General features: G+C 39.2%; 1 protein-coding gene and 1 long non-coding RNA gene across 3 annotated transcripts in view; both read right to left on the bottom strand.

Annotated features, from left to right (window-relative positions):
* LOC307154205 overlaps window positions 1-14499 on the bottom strand; it is a 252368-nt gene that overhangs the window by 205862 nt on the left and 32007 nt on the right. The gene's annotated exons all lie outside the window — the stretch shown is intronic.
* The window catches only part of rps6kc1 (ribosomal protein S6 kinase polypeptide 1), a 214947-nt gene that overhangs the window by 191390 nt on the left and 9058 nt on the right, over window positions 1-14499 (bottom strand). The gene's annotated exons all lie outside the window — the stretch shown is intronic.

Genomic DNA, 14499 nt, shown 5'->3' with positions numbered 1-14499 from the left:
AGGATTTTCGACATCAGACCTCATTTTCAAGTGAGCCTGGTTGTTATTCATCAGTGGAGACAGTTTTCAAAAAAATTCATCCAGTCCTTACTTTTGGATAAGTTCGCCTATGCTAGGCTAGCGCGAGTCAACAGTGCCCGTTAGCCTGCCATTAAAAACAGTTTTACCCACTCCACAGTACACCAAAAGCAAATAAATTATAACGCCAGACTATCGATGTAAATGTCTATTGAGAGAATAATGTTAGAAATCAAAGTACTCTTGTATCTCAATTATCTGCGGCAGGTAAATACACTTGCGTGATTGTTATGTGGACCGGCTCTCTCGGTTTCCTAGGTAACCAAATATAACTCCGCAGCTGCTATAGACTGCTTATAAAATCCCATCACATAGAGCCTCTTTCACCTAGCTATCATCATATAGAGACTGTGTCTGTTCCCCGAATTTGGAAATCCAAAAAATGTTTAAACCTATCTAAGGTTAAAAATTTAATTGATGTTCAACAAATAAAAAACAGCTATAATACAGATGAGCAAATGCTAAAGCTTGGGTTGCTGAATCAGGGTTTTTCCTGCATAGAGAATTATGAGGCGGCCGCCTCCGTCAAATTTCGTGCCGCCTCCGGCTCTCGACAAAACTCGGACAGACAGTCATGGTCAGATACACTTTTTCCACCGTGACGGTTCTGTTGCGGTTACCGCTTGTGTCCATTCTCAAACCGTATAGTGCTGCGCGCAGTGCGCGGATAAGTAATAAAAACATTCCATTCCAATTAATCGAGGGTGGATGACAGATAAATAATTTTGTGTTGAGTTTAATAAAGACACGGAACTCTCATCACGGTAAAACGCAATGAACGTGCGTCACTCTACTTTCGTTTTCAACAACGTAATTCTCTTCATGGAAAAACAATCAAGGAAAACATATCAGGAGGACTCGACAATAAAGCCTTGTTTATACTCGACGCAGCCGCAAGAGCGCGAGTCACCGCAGACCGCGCGCGCACCTCTCCAGACGGACGAGGCGTTTATACTTGACGCGCTCGCCGTTGTACTATTCTTTGAAACGACAGGGGGCGACTATTGGGTAATTGTCCTCTAAACCATCAGGAGTCAGCGGTGAGAAGAAGAAAGCTATACACACGTGACAGTTTATTTTAGTACACCACCACCAATACCATACAAAAAGAATTGTGTAAAACCCAGTAAACCCTGAGATTATTACTCGTGACAATAAAAACAAATATATGGAAATGAGAATGTGTATACAATATAACTAAATTAACAATCTCTTACATATTTTCTAATTTCACTAAACATTTCATTAAGTTGTGTGAACATTTTTATTAAACATGGACCTTTATGTTCATTAAAAATACTTATTATGCTATTGTATGCTCATTTTTTAAATGTAAGGAACTTATTTAGATGTGCAAACTGGGTGCCCATGTGGTGAGAAGTTCGAGCTCGGCCAGATTCGGCTCGAAGTCGTTCATCTTCGGATGCGGCGCCGCGCGCGTTGTTACAAAAAGTGCCGTGCACACCGCCAGGCGAAATTGGGTCTTGCGAACCCAACGCGCGAGACCGCCCACTCCGCAATGACGTCATTTTTGCCGCGCGCGCCTCGCGATCTTGCGGCTGCGTCGAGTATAAACAAGGCTTAACGCTTGTCTGGGACCATATACTTTGTCCGGGACACGTGTGTTTTTTTCTTTTTCTTTTTTGAAGGGAAAAGTGAGAGAGAATTGTAGCCCATCCGGACAAAAGCCCTGATTAAAAAAAAATTATAATATAAAAATATTCCGAATCACCGAAAACGTTAGGATGATTCTGTTTTATTTCATTTAATGTAAGTGGCGATTGATATAGTTGATAATAATATAGGCCTACCTAATGTACTGAGGTAACAAAGTTGCGCTGTTGAGGCTCGTGCTGTTATTTATAACATATTATAGTTAAGAAACAATATATAGGCTAGGCTACACACGATCAGAGTGATGTTTTCCTGAATGCCATATCAAATCAAATCAAATCAATTTTATTTATAGAGCACATTTAAAATCAACCTTGGTTGGCCAAAGTGCTGTACAGTAAGATAAGTAAAATAAACAAACAAACAAGACAATAACATACAAGTTATGGTACATTGAACGCTTTAGAGAAAAAATGTGTTTTCAGCAAAGATTTGAATTCAGCTAGTGTGGAGGCTGATTTAACATGTAGTGGTAGAGTGTTCCACAGCTTAGGGCCGACTACTGCAAAAGCCCGATCACCTCTTCGTTTTAAGCGAGAACGTGGGACAGCCAGGAGATGATGATCTCTTGATCTGAGTGATCTGGATGGATTATGAATGATAATTAAATCGGAAAGGTATTTGGGGGCTTGGTTGTTAAGAGATTTGTAAACAAATAATAAAATTTTAAAATCAATTCTGAATCGAACCGGTAACCAATGCAGAGAGCGTAGGATTGGGGTGATGTGATCTCGCTTTCGGCTGCCAGTAAGCAGACGGGCAGCCGCGTTTTGGACCATCTGAAGACGAGAGATGGAGGTGAGAGGTAACCCAACATATAGTGAGTTGCAATAGTCAAGTCGTGTTGAAATAAAAGCGTGAATAATTGTTTCGAAGCTATTCCTGTTTAAAAATGGCTTGACTTTGGCTAATCGTCGTAAATGATAAAAGCTGGCTCTAACAGTGGCATTAATTTGCTTGGTCAGTTTAAGACTACTGTCAAGGTAGAAACCTAAGTTTTTAACTTCAGAAGTGAGGTAAGGCATGAGGGTACCAAGATCAGTGCAGTGTCGGTCAAAGAGCTCATTTGGACCAAATTGGATGATTTGGGTTTTGTCGTCATTTAGCAGCATGAAATTGTTAGTGAGCCATAGCTTGAGTTCGTGGAGACAGTCTTGCAGTCTCAAATATGTAGTGCTATCTTTAGATTTTATGGGTATGTAAAGTTGGGTATCGTCCGCATAACAATGGTACGACACACCAAATCTACTCATAATTGTTCCCAGAGGAAGCATGTACAATGAAAAAAGTAGGGGTGCCAGAACCGATCCCTGGGGTACCCCACAATTGAGGTAGGTCGCAGAAGATAAATGAGTACCTAATCTAACAGAAAAACTTCTGTTAGATAGGAAAGACTGGAACCATTTGAGTACCATACCTGAGATACCGATCGAATGTTCTAGCCGAGATAAGAGAATCTGGTGATCTACAAAGTCAAAAGCTGAACTCAGGTCTAATAACACTAAAGCCATGGTATCGCCAGCGTCTGTCGTTGTTAGAATGTCATTAAGAACTTTTAAAAGAGCAGACTCAGTGCTGTGAAGGGGTTTAAAACCAGACTGAAAAATATCAGAAATAGAATTAATGTGCAGATAGTGTTGCAGCTGTATAAAGACTGTTTTTTCTAGAATTTTTGATAGGAAAGACAGGTTGGAAATGGGTCTGTAATTAGCATATACAGCGGAGTCAAGTGATGGTTTTTTGAGAATGGGAGTCACAGTGGCGAGTTTAAAACAGGCAGGGAAAACCCCAGATGAAAGACTGTTGTTAATGATATGCAGAACATCTGAACCAACAGTGTCAAATACCTGTTTTATAAAATGAGAAGGTAGAATATCCTGAGGAGAGAAGGTGGATTTCAGTTTTAAAGTGATCTCCCTGCATGTCTGAAGGGAGATCAGTTCAAAGTGGCTCCATTGTGAGCTGGAGAAAGTAGGGTCGGGTACATGCTCTCTTGAAGTAAAAACTTGTGCTCGAGTGGTGTTCATTTTATCAGAGAAGAAATTAAGGAAGTTTTCGCACTCGGTGGGAGAGATCATAGGAAAAGACTTAACAGAAGGGTTTAAAACAGAATCAATAGTAGAAAAGAGCGTTTTGGAACAATGCACATTTTTTTCAATGATGTCAGATAAGAATTTATGCTTTGCTGCCTTGGCTGTTTTTTGGAAATTATTTAGTGAAACAGTCAGCATCTCAAAGGAAATTTGAAGCCTGTCTTTCTTCCATTTACGCTCAAGCCGACGACATTGTTGACGCAATAAACAAATGTCCCTAGTTATCCATGGCTGGGGCTTTTTTTGAGGGTGAATAAGCTTTCGAGGTGCAATGGAGTCTAAGATGTTGGAACATTTGTTATTAAAAGCTTGTAGCTGCTCATCGACATCCGGATGAGAAGTAGGGGAGTCCAAAATGAGATGATTTTCGGCCTCAGAGTACATTTCAGAGAACACGACATGAGAGAGTGAGGTTAAAGAGCGAGACCAAAGAGCATGGGGTGGTACAGTTGTGGGTGGTAAAGGAAGGAATGTTGAAAAGAGCAATGGTTTGTGGTCAGAAAGTGGAGTATCTCTAATTTCAATATCGGCCACAGACAGACCATACGACAGAATTAAATCTAATGTATGACCGTGACAGTGGGTGGGACCATTAACCCACTGAACAATGTTTAAAGAAGATAAAAGGTTTAAAAAGTCCTTGGCTAAAGCATTAGCAGAACAACATACATGAATGTTAAAATCACCAATTATTAAAATATGGTCATATTTAGTCAAGACGCTCCCCAAGAGATCTGCAAACTCATTTATGAAATTACTGGATGAAGGTGGACGATAAATAAGTAGAAGTAAAACAGGGCAGGGAGAATTTAGATGAATTTCCTGGAGTTCAAAGCTGGTAAAAGTGGTAGTTGACTGTTGGCGACACTGTACTCTGTTTTTAAAAATAGTCACAAGTCCACCTCCCCTGCCGGTTAACCGGGGAGTGTTGAAGAAATCATAATCCGGGGGAACCAATTCGGAAAAAACACTTAGATCGCCTGTTTTTATCCATGATTCAGTCACGAAAAAATAATCCAAATTGTTTGAGGAGATGAAGTCATTGCAAATAAAAGTTTTATTAAGTAAGGATCGAACGTTGGCAAGCGCCATCCTGAGCTGCGGTGGATCCTGTGGGAAATATAGTGCACTACGGAGTGATCGCAGATTATGATGATTAACAGACCTGCGTCGGAACCGTGGGGAGGTACGTTGAGCAAGCCCGGTTGATGTACATGGAGCAATCGGACGAATCCACAGACGATTTGGCTCCGTAGCCCCTCGAGAAAGCCGAGAGTGGCACGTCAAGTTCAACAAGGCGGAGATCGACGCCGAGGTGGAAGATGAGCCCGTTGCCCAGGCCAACCTCAGCCGAACGGCGACGCCACCCCGCCTTCCGCGTCTCCTCCGGCGTTTCCTGCGTCGAACTTCGAAATCGCACCGGTGTTGATAGCCCGGTAGATTTGACTGCAGGGGTGGTGAGTAAAACTCGTAGTTGTTTAAATCGGGGTGAATCCCAGAGAACTTTGGCATGGAATGATAAATGTCTATGAGTTGTAGGCGATCATAAGCGATCAATGAGTGACAACATAAAAACAACAGAGACAGTAAAGACATCATCAATAGCATAGAGGGGAGACGGCAGGCCACACACACCGGCGCCATCTTTCCTTTCATCAAGATTGAAACCGAGACTGATTTCATAACAGTTCAATAAACAAATAGTTAAAATTAAGTCACTTACATTTGAGACGCAATGACTGTTTTTGTTCTGTTTCAGCAGCGAAAATAGTTCCAAACAAAGATCACAGCAGAGCAGAACCTCCGCACATCTCACAGCAACACTCAGCCGTGTTTCATTACTGAATGATTCAGCGTTTTGAACGAATCGATTGAGTCAAAGATTCAATTACCTATTCATAAACTGCCTCATTCGGAATGAATCAGCCTTTTGAACGAATCATTTGAATGAATGACTCAATGACTCGCTCATGAAGACGGTCGCCTGCCGCCTCCTACTGGCGGTTTAGTTTCAAAGTATCATTCTTTTCAACATTCCTTATTTGTATGTAAATATTCAAAAATATTTTAAATAATCGAATTTAATACAGTTATAATTTTTCAATGTAAATTATTTAATTTGATTGGAAACAGCCTAATGTCTTATTATTTTAACCCCTTAACGCCTGAATTTATATAGCTGTATATAAAAAAAAAATTATGTGTGTTTTTGCCTTTAAGTAGATGGTAAATAATGTTGAGATTATCAATTTCACTTTTGCACAACAAATAAATAGAAATTTTGGTATGTTGCAAATTTGCGACAACAGGCATTTAGGGTAATTTTTTTTACAAAATGGTAAAATTAATAAAACACATTTTCCCATCTCAGGTATGTAGATTTTATTCATGGCACAAAGTTGTTAGAACTTATAAACTTTAATTGACAAATTAATGAATCTTGACAACAGCAAGAAACAAAACACTCTCCTACTCCCTAACATTGACAGTAGTTTTTATACATTCCATGTTACACTCTGTTTAACTCTTTCCTTGTTTCTCCAGTGCATACATTATATATTCTTATAGTGTTATATCCTAACATGCAATTTTTTGTGAAAAAAAAAAAAAAAAAATTAATAATAATTTTTGGGCTGAAACCATCTAAATACAGCATTATTATAATATGTAGCCATTAGCCCAATCCAGCCGTTATGGACCAATGTCGCAAATTTGCTACAAACAGAAATCTACAAAGTACGTAAAAAATATTCGTCACATGAAGTCTATATGAATAACATAGCTATAGAAGCAATCAATAAGCTGGTACATATTTTTATCTTAGCACAACTTAACTCATTTTGGGCAATTTCTCCACATTTGCGCCCTTGATATGCGGATTTTGCAAACCAAAATATTAGCTTCGGTGAACCGGATGTAGTTCCCACTCCGACCGCTCCTACGAGAAACCAGTGCATGCAAAATGTTCCTAGGTATGTATCGAATGTACACAAACAGGCATTGGGGGAAAACACACGCTATCTCGCCTGCAGTCTGAATGGAAGGGGTTTGTTGCAAATTCGCGACAGTGGGCGTTGAATATATTGATCAAATTTAAGAATTTGAAATGAAAGATGGAGCAAACATTTAATAAAATAAAACCTTATAAAGGTACAAAAAATTATTCTGTTTTCAAACAGTGATGTAATGAAACATTGACAATTTAAGTTTGAATGGAGTAAAGCCTCTGTTAAGGCTATTAAGGAAATGTAATTTTGCCAAAAGAAGAACTTTTATTTTAAATAAATGTTCATTTTTAATTATCCAACTTCAGTGTGATATGTTACCATATTATCATGCTTAACACTGAAAATTTGAATAATTGTAATGTGATCAGATGCAGATATCTAAATCAAAGAGTATGGGTGGTTTGCGGATGGATTTTTTTATTTTTAACAGTGGATTTGGGTGACTCAAAGTGCACCAGATTAATGAATTTATCTTTAAAATGTACAAAAATTTCTTCCAGGGGGGCATGCCCCCGGACCCCCCTAGAGGTACCAACCTCCACCCACAAAAATAATGCCGAAAACACATTAGGCTATATGATGATCTATGAAAAATAACATTTAATTACCTTATTATTAAAATACATTATTAGGATTTTACCACCTCCGCCTCATTTTGAGCCAGGAAAAACCCTGTGAATATTCGATCGCTTACTTCAAAAGCACTCATTGTTAATGATATGATTTCAGATGTGCTGAATGATATGATTACCTAGATGTGCTGTGTTTGACAGAAACCTGGCTAAAACCAAACGATTACATTACTTTAAATGAGTCCACCCCGCAAGATTACTGTTATAAACATGAACCTCATCTTAAACGCAAAGGGGGAGGAGTTGCTGTAATCTATAGTAATATTTTCAAAACCACTAAGAAATCAAGTTTCGAATATAATTCTTTTGAAGTGTTAGTGCTTAATGTAAAAATATATAGTATAAATGATAAATCACGTTTGAGATTTGTGCTGGCTACTGTATAGGGATCTCCCAGTCACGTGACCCCTAGCCGTGTGTCAGCCATTTTGACGGTATACATCCGTCTACTCACATTGGCTATACTGTCTATGGACTGTCTAATGGCAATAGATCTATTATTAGGGGTGGGTAATATATTAGGGAGTATATTATTATACTAATAATATAATTATTAGTATAATTGTTTTATAATTAGCCTAAATATTGCAATACTTTGCGCTACAGTATTGATATAATTGCGTGCGCAAAATATCTCGATACTGAACCCAGATAGCACACGTACGTCGGGCCGACGTTGGCCCAACATCGAGCGTCGGCCTCCCTCCCTATAACATCGCAAAGGCGTCGGCCAGGCGTAGGCAGATCTCTGGCAGTCAGTGCTCTATTTCCCAGCTCCGTGACCGTCGGCTTTAGGTCGGCCCACTATACGGGAGGCCGATATGTCGCGTTGTGCGCGTGAACTTTCAAGTCGCTTTCAAGCGGCCGCGGCGCAGAGTTGCCATGGAAACGCCGCGGGACCACTGCGACTGGTAAGCAGGAAAACTCCCTCTCTCGCTGTTGTTTTTACTGTTTTCAGGTGATATTAGTCTCTAAAATCACACGGAGAATACACACAACTGTTCTTGACACTTATCTTACTTGTAATTGATACGCTTGTGTTGAATATTTACTTTTATAGACATGGTTTTGTGTCTTCGGAAAAAGTCCGTTAGCATCTCAACCGTTTTCAGAAGAGGTAAGTTAAGCTAAGTTAACGTTAACTCGGTTGAGCTTTTGTTTATGAAAGTTTGGGCTTTTAATCACCTCTTATGTGTATATGAGAGGTTTTGTAAAGGTTTTTCTTGGAAGTGAGCTAATTTATTTTACACAAACGTAAACATAAACGTATGTAATCGGTGACGTCACTTATATGGAGTGATAAAATTGGTTGAAACTAGCTCAATGGTAAACAAATATTGATAAAAAAAAAAATGTTCTGTGATTTCAGCAAAATAACCCATAACAGAGGGAAAGCTCCACGACTTCAACATTTCTGAAGAAAGCTGCTGCCGGAGAAGTAGGAAATACAGGTAGGAAATCCAAAACTAAAGAATTAATTACTGATTTTAGAAAACAGAGCCCCCCTCTTCCCCCCACTATCATTGATGGCCAACCTATTGAGATAGTACAAGAATACAAGTACCTTGGCACAATAATTGATAGTAAGCTATGTTTTGAATCACACGCTGATGCTGTTTGTGCCAAAGCCCAGCAGCGAATGTATTTTTACTGAAGACTGAGGAATTTTAACATTGACCCCACTTTGATGAGAATGTTTTATTCTTGTTTTATTGAGTCTGTTTTAACCTTCTGTTTTATCTGCTGGTTTGGTTCCTTGTCTACAAAAAACGATTAGAGTATTGTTAGGACGTGTAGCAAGATTGCAGGCATTAACTTTCCCCCTCTCTCACACATTTACTCCAACAGAGTGGCAAAGAAGGCACTATCTATTGCAGCTGACCCTAGTCATCCTTTGTCCTGCCAGTTCAAGCTACTTCCCTCAGACCGTAGGTACTCCATGCCCAGGTGCATGTCAAATAGATTCAGAAACTCATCTCAGAAAAGCATTTCACCTCTGCTGTAGCCTATATATAATATAGCTTAGCTATAGCTTCTTACTTGTAATGAACCTGGCATTATATAATCATATTGTTGGCTCTGTGACAAATGGCTTGTTGTGTTCCTAGATCCTTCAATGTTGATGCCCTGGCCTCCACCGTAGCAGAGTTGGGCGGATCATCTCGGATCATCATCTTTAAGGCGCTATGAACCATATGATTAGTAAGTAAAACTTCAAACATACACTAATGTCAAACATACACTAATTGTGTTGGTAAAAAAAATATGTTTTGAAAGAAGTCTCTTATGTTCTCCAAGACAGCATTAAAAACAATAATATTGTGAAATAATATAACAAATTTTAAATAACTGTTTTCTATGTAAATATATTGTAAAATGTAATTAATTCCTGTGATCAAAACTGAATTTCCAGCATCACAGCTTCATATGATCCTTCAGAAATCATTCTAATATGATGATTTGACGCTCAAGAAACATTTATGATTATTACCAGCTTTCATTTTCTCAAAGGCGTAGCAGGATACCCAGGGCTTGGTTTACACCTATCACAATTTCTAGCCACTGGGGGACCATAGGCAGGCTAGGGGAACTCATATTAATGTTAAAAAACCTCATAAAGTGACATTTTCATGCCATGGGACCTTTAAGCGTTTTCTACCAGTTTTCTATGGGAGGAAAACGCTTAACTGTACATATTAGTCTATTTTTAATTAGTATGGTGTTTACAGAGTTATCATTTATTTATTTTAATATCACTGTCTATGCGTTAAATCACGTTCTGTGTGCGCAAATCTCTAAATTCAACTTTGGACTTGTATTTTACAGGGGACAAGTTCTCAAATTCACATCTTTATGCTCTCGAGTTTTGCTACAATTTTACTTTCATAAATAACCTTCCTGATAATGTCCCAATTTAAATCTAGACTAAAGACACAACTCTTTAGCCAAGCATTCAATTAACACATCTCATAATCTTGTTTTACAGTTAATATGTGATGAAATAGTAAAAAGTGCACATGAGCATCTTTTGCCTGAAATAATATGAACTGCAGCTATGCTAATCTTTCTCCTGTTGCTTCCCTGTTTCTATCTCAGGATGCTCAGCAAGTTCACTAGAGATTATAGCAGCTCCAGTTTGGATCCAGCCTCACTTGTGAAGACTTCAGATGATGGCAACTATAGATGGACATAAAAAAACTGCCAGATATTAAGGTGGGGTAAGCGATATTTCAAAAACGCTGTTGGACACTGTTGATATTTGGAATGAACCCAAACAAACACACCCCTCTCTTCAATGCTCCTCCTCCAAAACTCACCAGATTGCCCAGCAGCCGCATCACATTATTGGTGTAAATAACTCATTTATGTTATTGCATGACCTGCTCAATAAAAGCGCAACACTAAGAACGTTTCAGGAAACACGTTATTAATTATGATAAGGGCTGGATTTCCCGAAACCTTAACTCTACGTCGTTCCTAAGTTATACCTTAAGCTGTACCTTATCGTTAATACATGTTTCCCGAAACGTTCTTAGTTAATTGTACCTTCTGTAAGTCATACGTTCGGATATTTCCCCACCAGTTAATCAAGTGTGACAACACCGGTAATACCATAATAGAAGTAATGCGCATGCGATGCGGCGTGCTCGGCGTGCTCGTTTTTCCAGGCGTGCATATGCCACAGCGAGATGAAAACATCTCAACTTTTCAGAATGCCACAAGCGCACCGCAGGTCATGTGACAAAAACCAACCATCATAGCTGTACAGGGCGAGTTTTTATTTCTCATCTCCATAAATATATCTAGTAGTAAAGCTAATGCAAGGGCTAGAAATCAATTAATCCTTTGCTGATACTTCCTCGTCATCATGGAGAGAGCAGTTCATGGTTGCATAGCAACGACAGATGCCACGGGAGCGCTAGCGCTTGTAGAAAGGAGAGAGCGCTTTCCACACGTTTTTAGACGCAATATGTGAACGGCCCCTAATTCAGGATAAACTGAGAATCTATTTGGTTTAAAATCGTTTTTGTTTTGTTTAAAATGGAGATCACGATAACATACATCAGAATAACATGTTCTAGTCTATTTAAAAAAAAGATACTCAATTGAATCATTATTTCAAACACTTTTAAAACCAATTAATTCAGTGTCTCATTCATAAACACCTGGACTGGGTTTCCCGATAACGTTGTCTCTTAGCGCGCTACGAAGACTCTTAAGGTATAACTTAACTAAAGGTATACCATTTATAGGCGTGTTCCCCGAACCATACCTTAGAAAGCTGCTAAAGATATTCCTTCTTACGTGTGACGTTAACCGGTGCTGTCCGTGGCGATGGTGCTGAATCTGCTGATATCGACGGCTCGAGAATCAGTTATTCTCTCGTGCAGGGGCTACTTCACTGCGTTATGTGAGAAAGTGCTGTTCTTTATAAAAGAAGCAATTCAGAAATGTACGCGGGTTGGGTGAGAAAAAACACTGACATTATGGATTCGGATGGCAATAAAATCACAGACTTACCCCTGTAAATGTTTAAAATACCATATTACGAACCCATGAGAAACAGTTAGCATCTACTTACAACTTAACTGACAGTATGCTTTCACTGGCCTTTGAAAGCACTCCGCGGACGGCGCCGTCTTTTAGAACATCTATTCGCTGTATCGCTGCCATAGTTTGAGCAAACTCCCCACCACAATCATTCCCTTTAAATAGACTATTAAACCTATTAAACTTTTAAATGGTTTGCCAGCTGATGTACCTTTGATTGTTGTTAGATTTTTAATTATATTATCCAGTGTAATGACAATTGTATTCTTAGCTTTAGTCCTAACTGCTTTTTCTCAATGTTTTTCACTCTGTTACAGGTTGCCAGGAAGAATCCTTCTCTACATTCTTGCTGTTCCTTTTTGATCCCTTTTCTCCTGGAGTTCTTTCTGGTGTCATTAAAATGTCTTAACTTGAATTGTGTCTGTTCATTATACTAGAGACAGTTACACACAAAATTAAGAAGATATTTTTCAATGTCAGTATAGCCTACTTTTTTCATATTGGATAGTCAAGTAACTCCAGGGCTGTATATATGTACATAGACATTGAGGGGGACAAGTCCTATAATTATACGTCAATAATAACAATAGTATGTCAATAGTTAGAAATGGACAAACTGGAAATTCAATATTGGAAATTCTTGCTCCGCTCTGTTTTTAGGATGGCAAAAAGGTTTAAAAGTTACATTTTAGGCTGGTCTACCTTACAGCGACCATCCAAATAGATAGCCAATCAAATCATAGAAGGCGGGGTTTACTGTTCACAGAAGCAGAGCATGTATTTCATCAGTTTAACGTTGAAAGAGTGCGAGGTAAGATGGAAATGTAAAACTACTCCACTTTTTTTCTTGAATATGTCCATTTTGAGGTTCAGTATCAAAGCTATTTTATCAATTTAAGTCTCGGGGCAATGTTGACTACAGTTTACGTGCTGCTGAGTGAGTGTTGCAGCGCGATCTCCGCTCTCTCTCTGTGTGTGTGTGTGTGTGTGTGTGTGTGTGCGTGCGTGCGTGTGTTCGTAAGTGCGTGCATCAATGAAAGCAGCGCATGGTGTCTAATGTAAGGAGTAGCCCGAAAGGTCCGACCTATATAAATAAAGGTCCTATAAAACCCATGCAGAGCTGCCAAAAGATTTACAACTTTGCATCGTTCAAACATCGGCCGGAGATCATTTGCGATCAAAGGCCGACGTCGAGGCGACATATTGCCGATGAGCAAACGATCTCTGAGCGACGTCGTGCCGATGGAACTTTGTACATCGGGCCAACGTCGGCCCGACGTACGTGTGCTATCTGGGAACAGAATCGAGTTTTCCCCCACCACTATTATTAGCTTCAGCTAACTCTTCACGTCATGTCATCGCACTTATTAGCATCACAAAAATATATATCAAGTATACAAGAGGAAGATAGGAATCATAGATCCATATGAAGCACCGCAAGTTCTTTTTACAGGCATTTAATGTGTAGAAAAACTTCCTGACATTGAGTTCGGTGACATTTACAGCTGACGTTACCTTATTCACTTCCCATCACGCTACACTAGAGCTTCATTAAAAGCATACAAAAGCAGGCTATCGGTTGTCATGGACATGTTACAAAAACTGAATAGACGTAAAAAGTCAAGTAACCTTGTATAATTTAATCTCAACTTTATTGTATATTTTACATGCACTTTTATTATTTGTTTACATTTTTCTTCTTGTACCTTATATCACAAACAGTTGGAAGCCAAGCACCACCATCAGCGTTTTGCCTGTATATTGCCGCCAACCACTTGTTTCTCCGTTTTGTTTCTTTCGGGATACGGTATAAAGATAGGCCTATTCCTTTTGTATGATCACAGATCTGATCGCATCCAACTGCACAGCATCGCTCGGGCATGATAGAATATCGCGACGAGCTGCAGTATCAATGTAGTTTATACCAGAGCCCGTCTCTGTTTATACTGTCTATGAGTATCACCGGCGGTTTAGCATTTTCTATTCCGTCAAAATGGCTGCTCCAAATGGCGTGACGTCACGCGGGATGTCCCTATACAGGCCACCAGGGCACCATACAGACTTTATCAAAGAATTTGCGGACTTTCTATCAGAGTTAGTATTGGCTGCAGATAAAGTACTAATTGTTGGTGATTTTAATATACACATCGATAATGAAAAAGATGCATTGGGTTTGGCATTTAAAGACATTGTAAACTCAATTGGAGTTAGACAACACGTGTCAGGACCTACTCATCGTCGTAATCATACTCTAGATCTAATATTATCACATGGAATAGATGTTGATGCCGTTGAAATTCTGCAGCAGAGCGATGACATCTCAGATCATTATCTAGTGTCGTGTAAATTACATTTAGCCAAGGCTGCAAAGCCGACTCTGTGTTACAAATATGTTAGACCTATCACTTCTGCCACTAAAGATTGCTTTATTAATAATCTTCCTGATCAGTTTCATCATTTTAG

This window comes from Squalius cephalus (genome assembly GCF_949319135.1).
Source record: "Squalius cephalus genome assembly, contig: scaffold_37, whole genome shotgun sequence".
In the NCBI taxonomy this organism is placed as follows: Eukaryota; Metazoa; Chordata; class Actinopteri; order Cypriniformes; family Leuciscidae; genus Squalius; species Squalius cephalus.
This window is presented reverse-complemented; position numbering and strand designations above follow the sequence as displayed.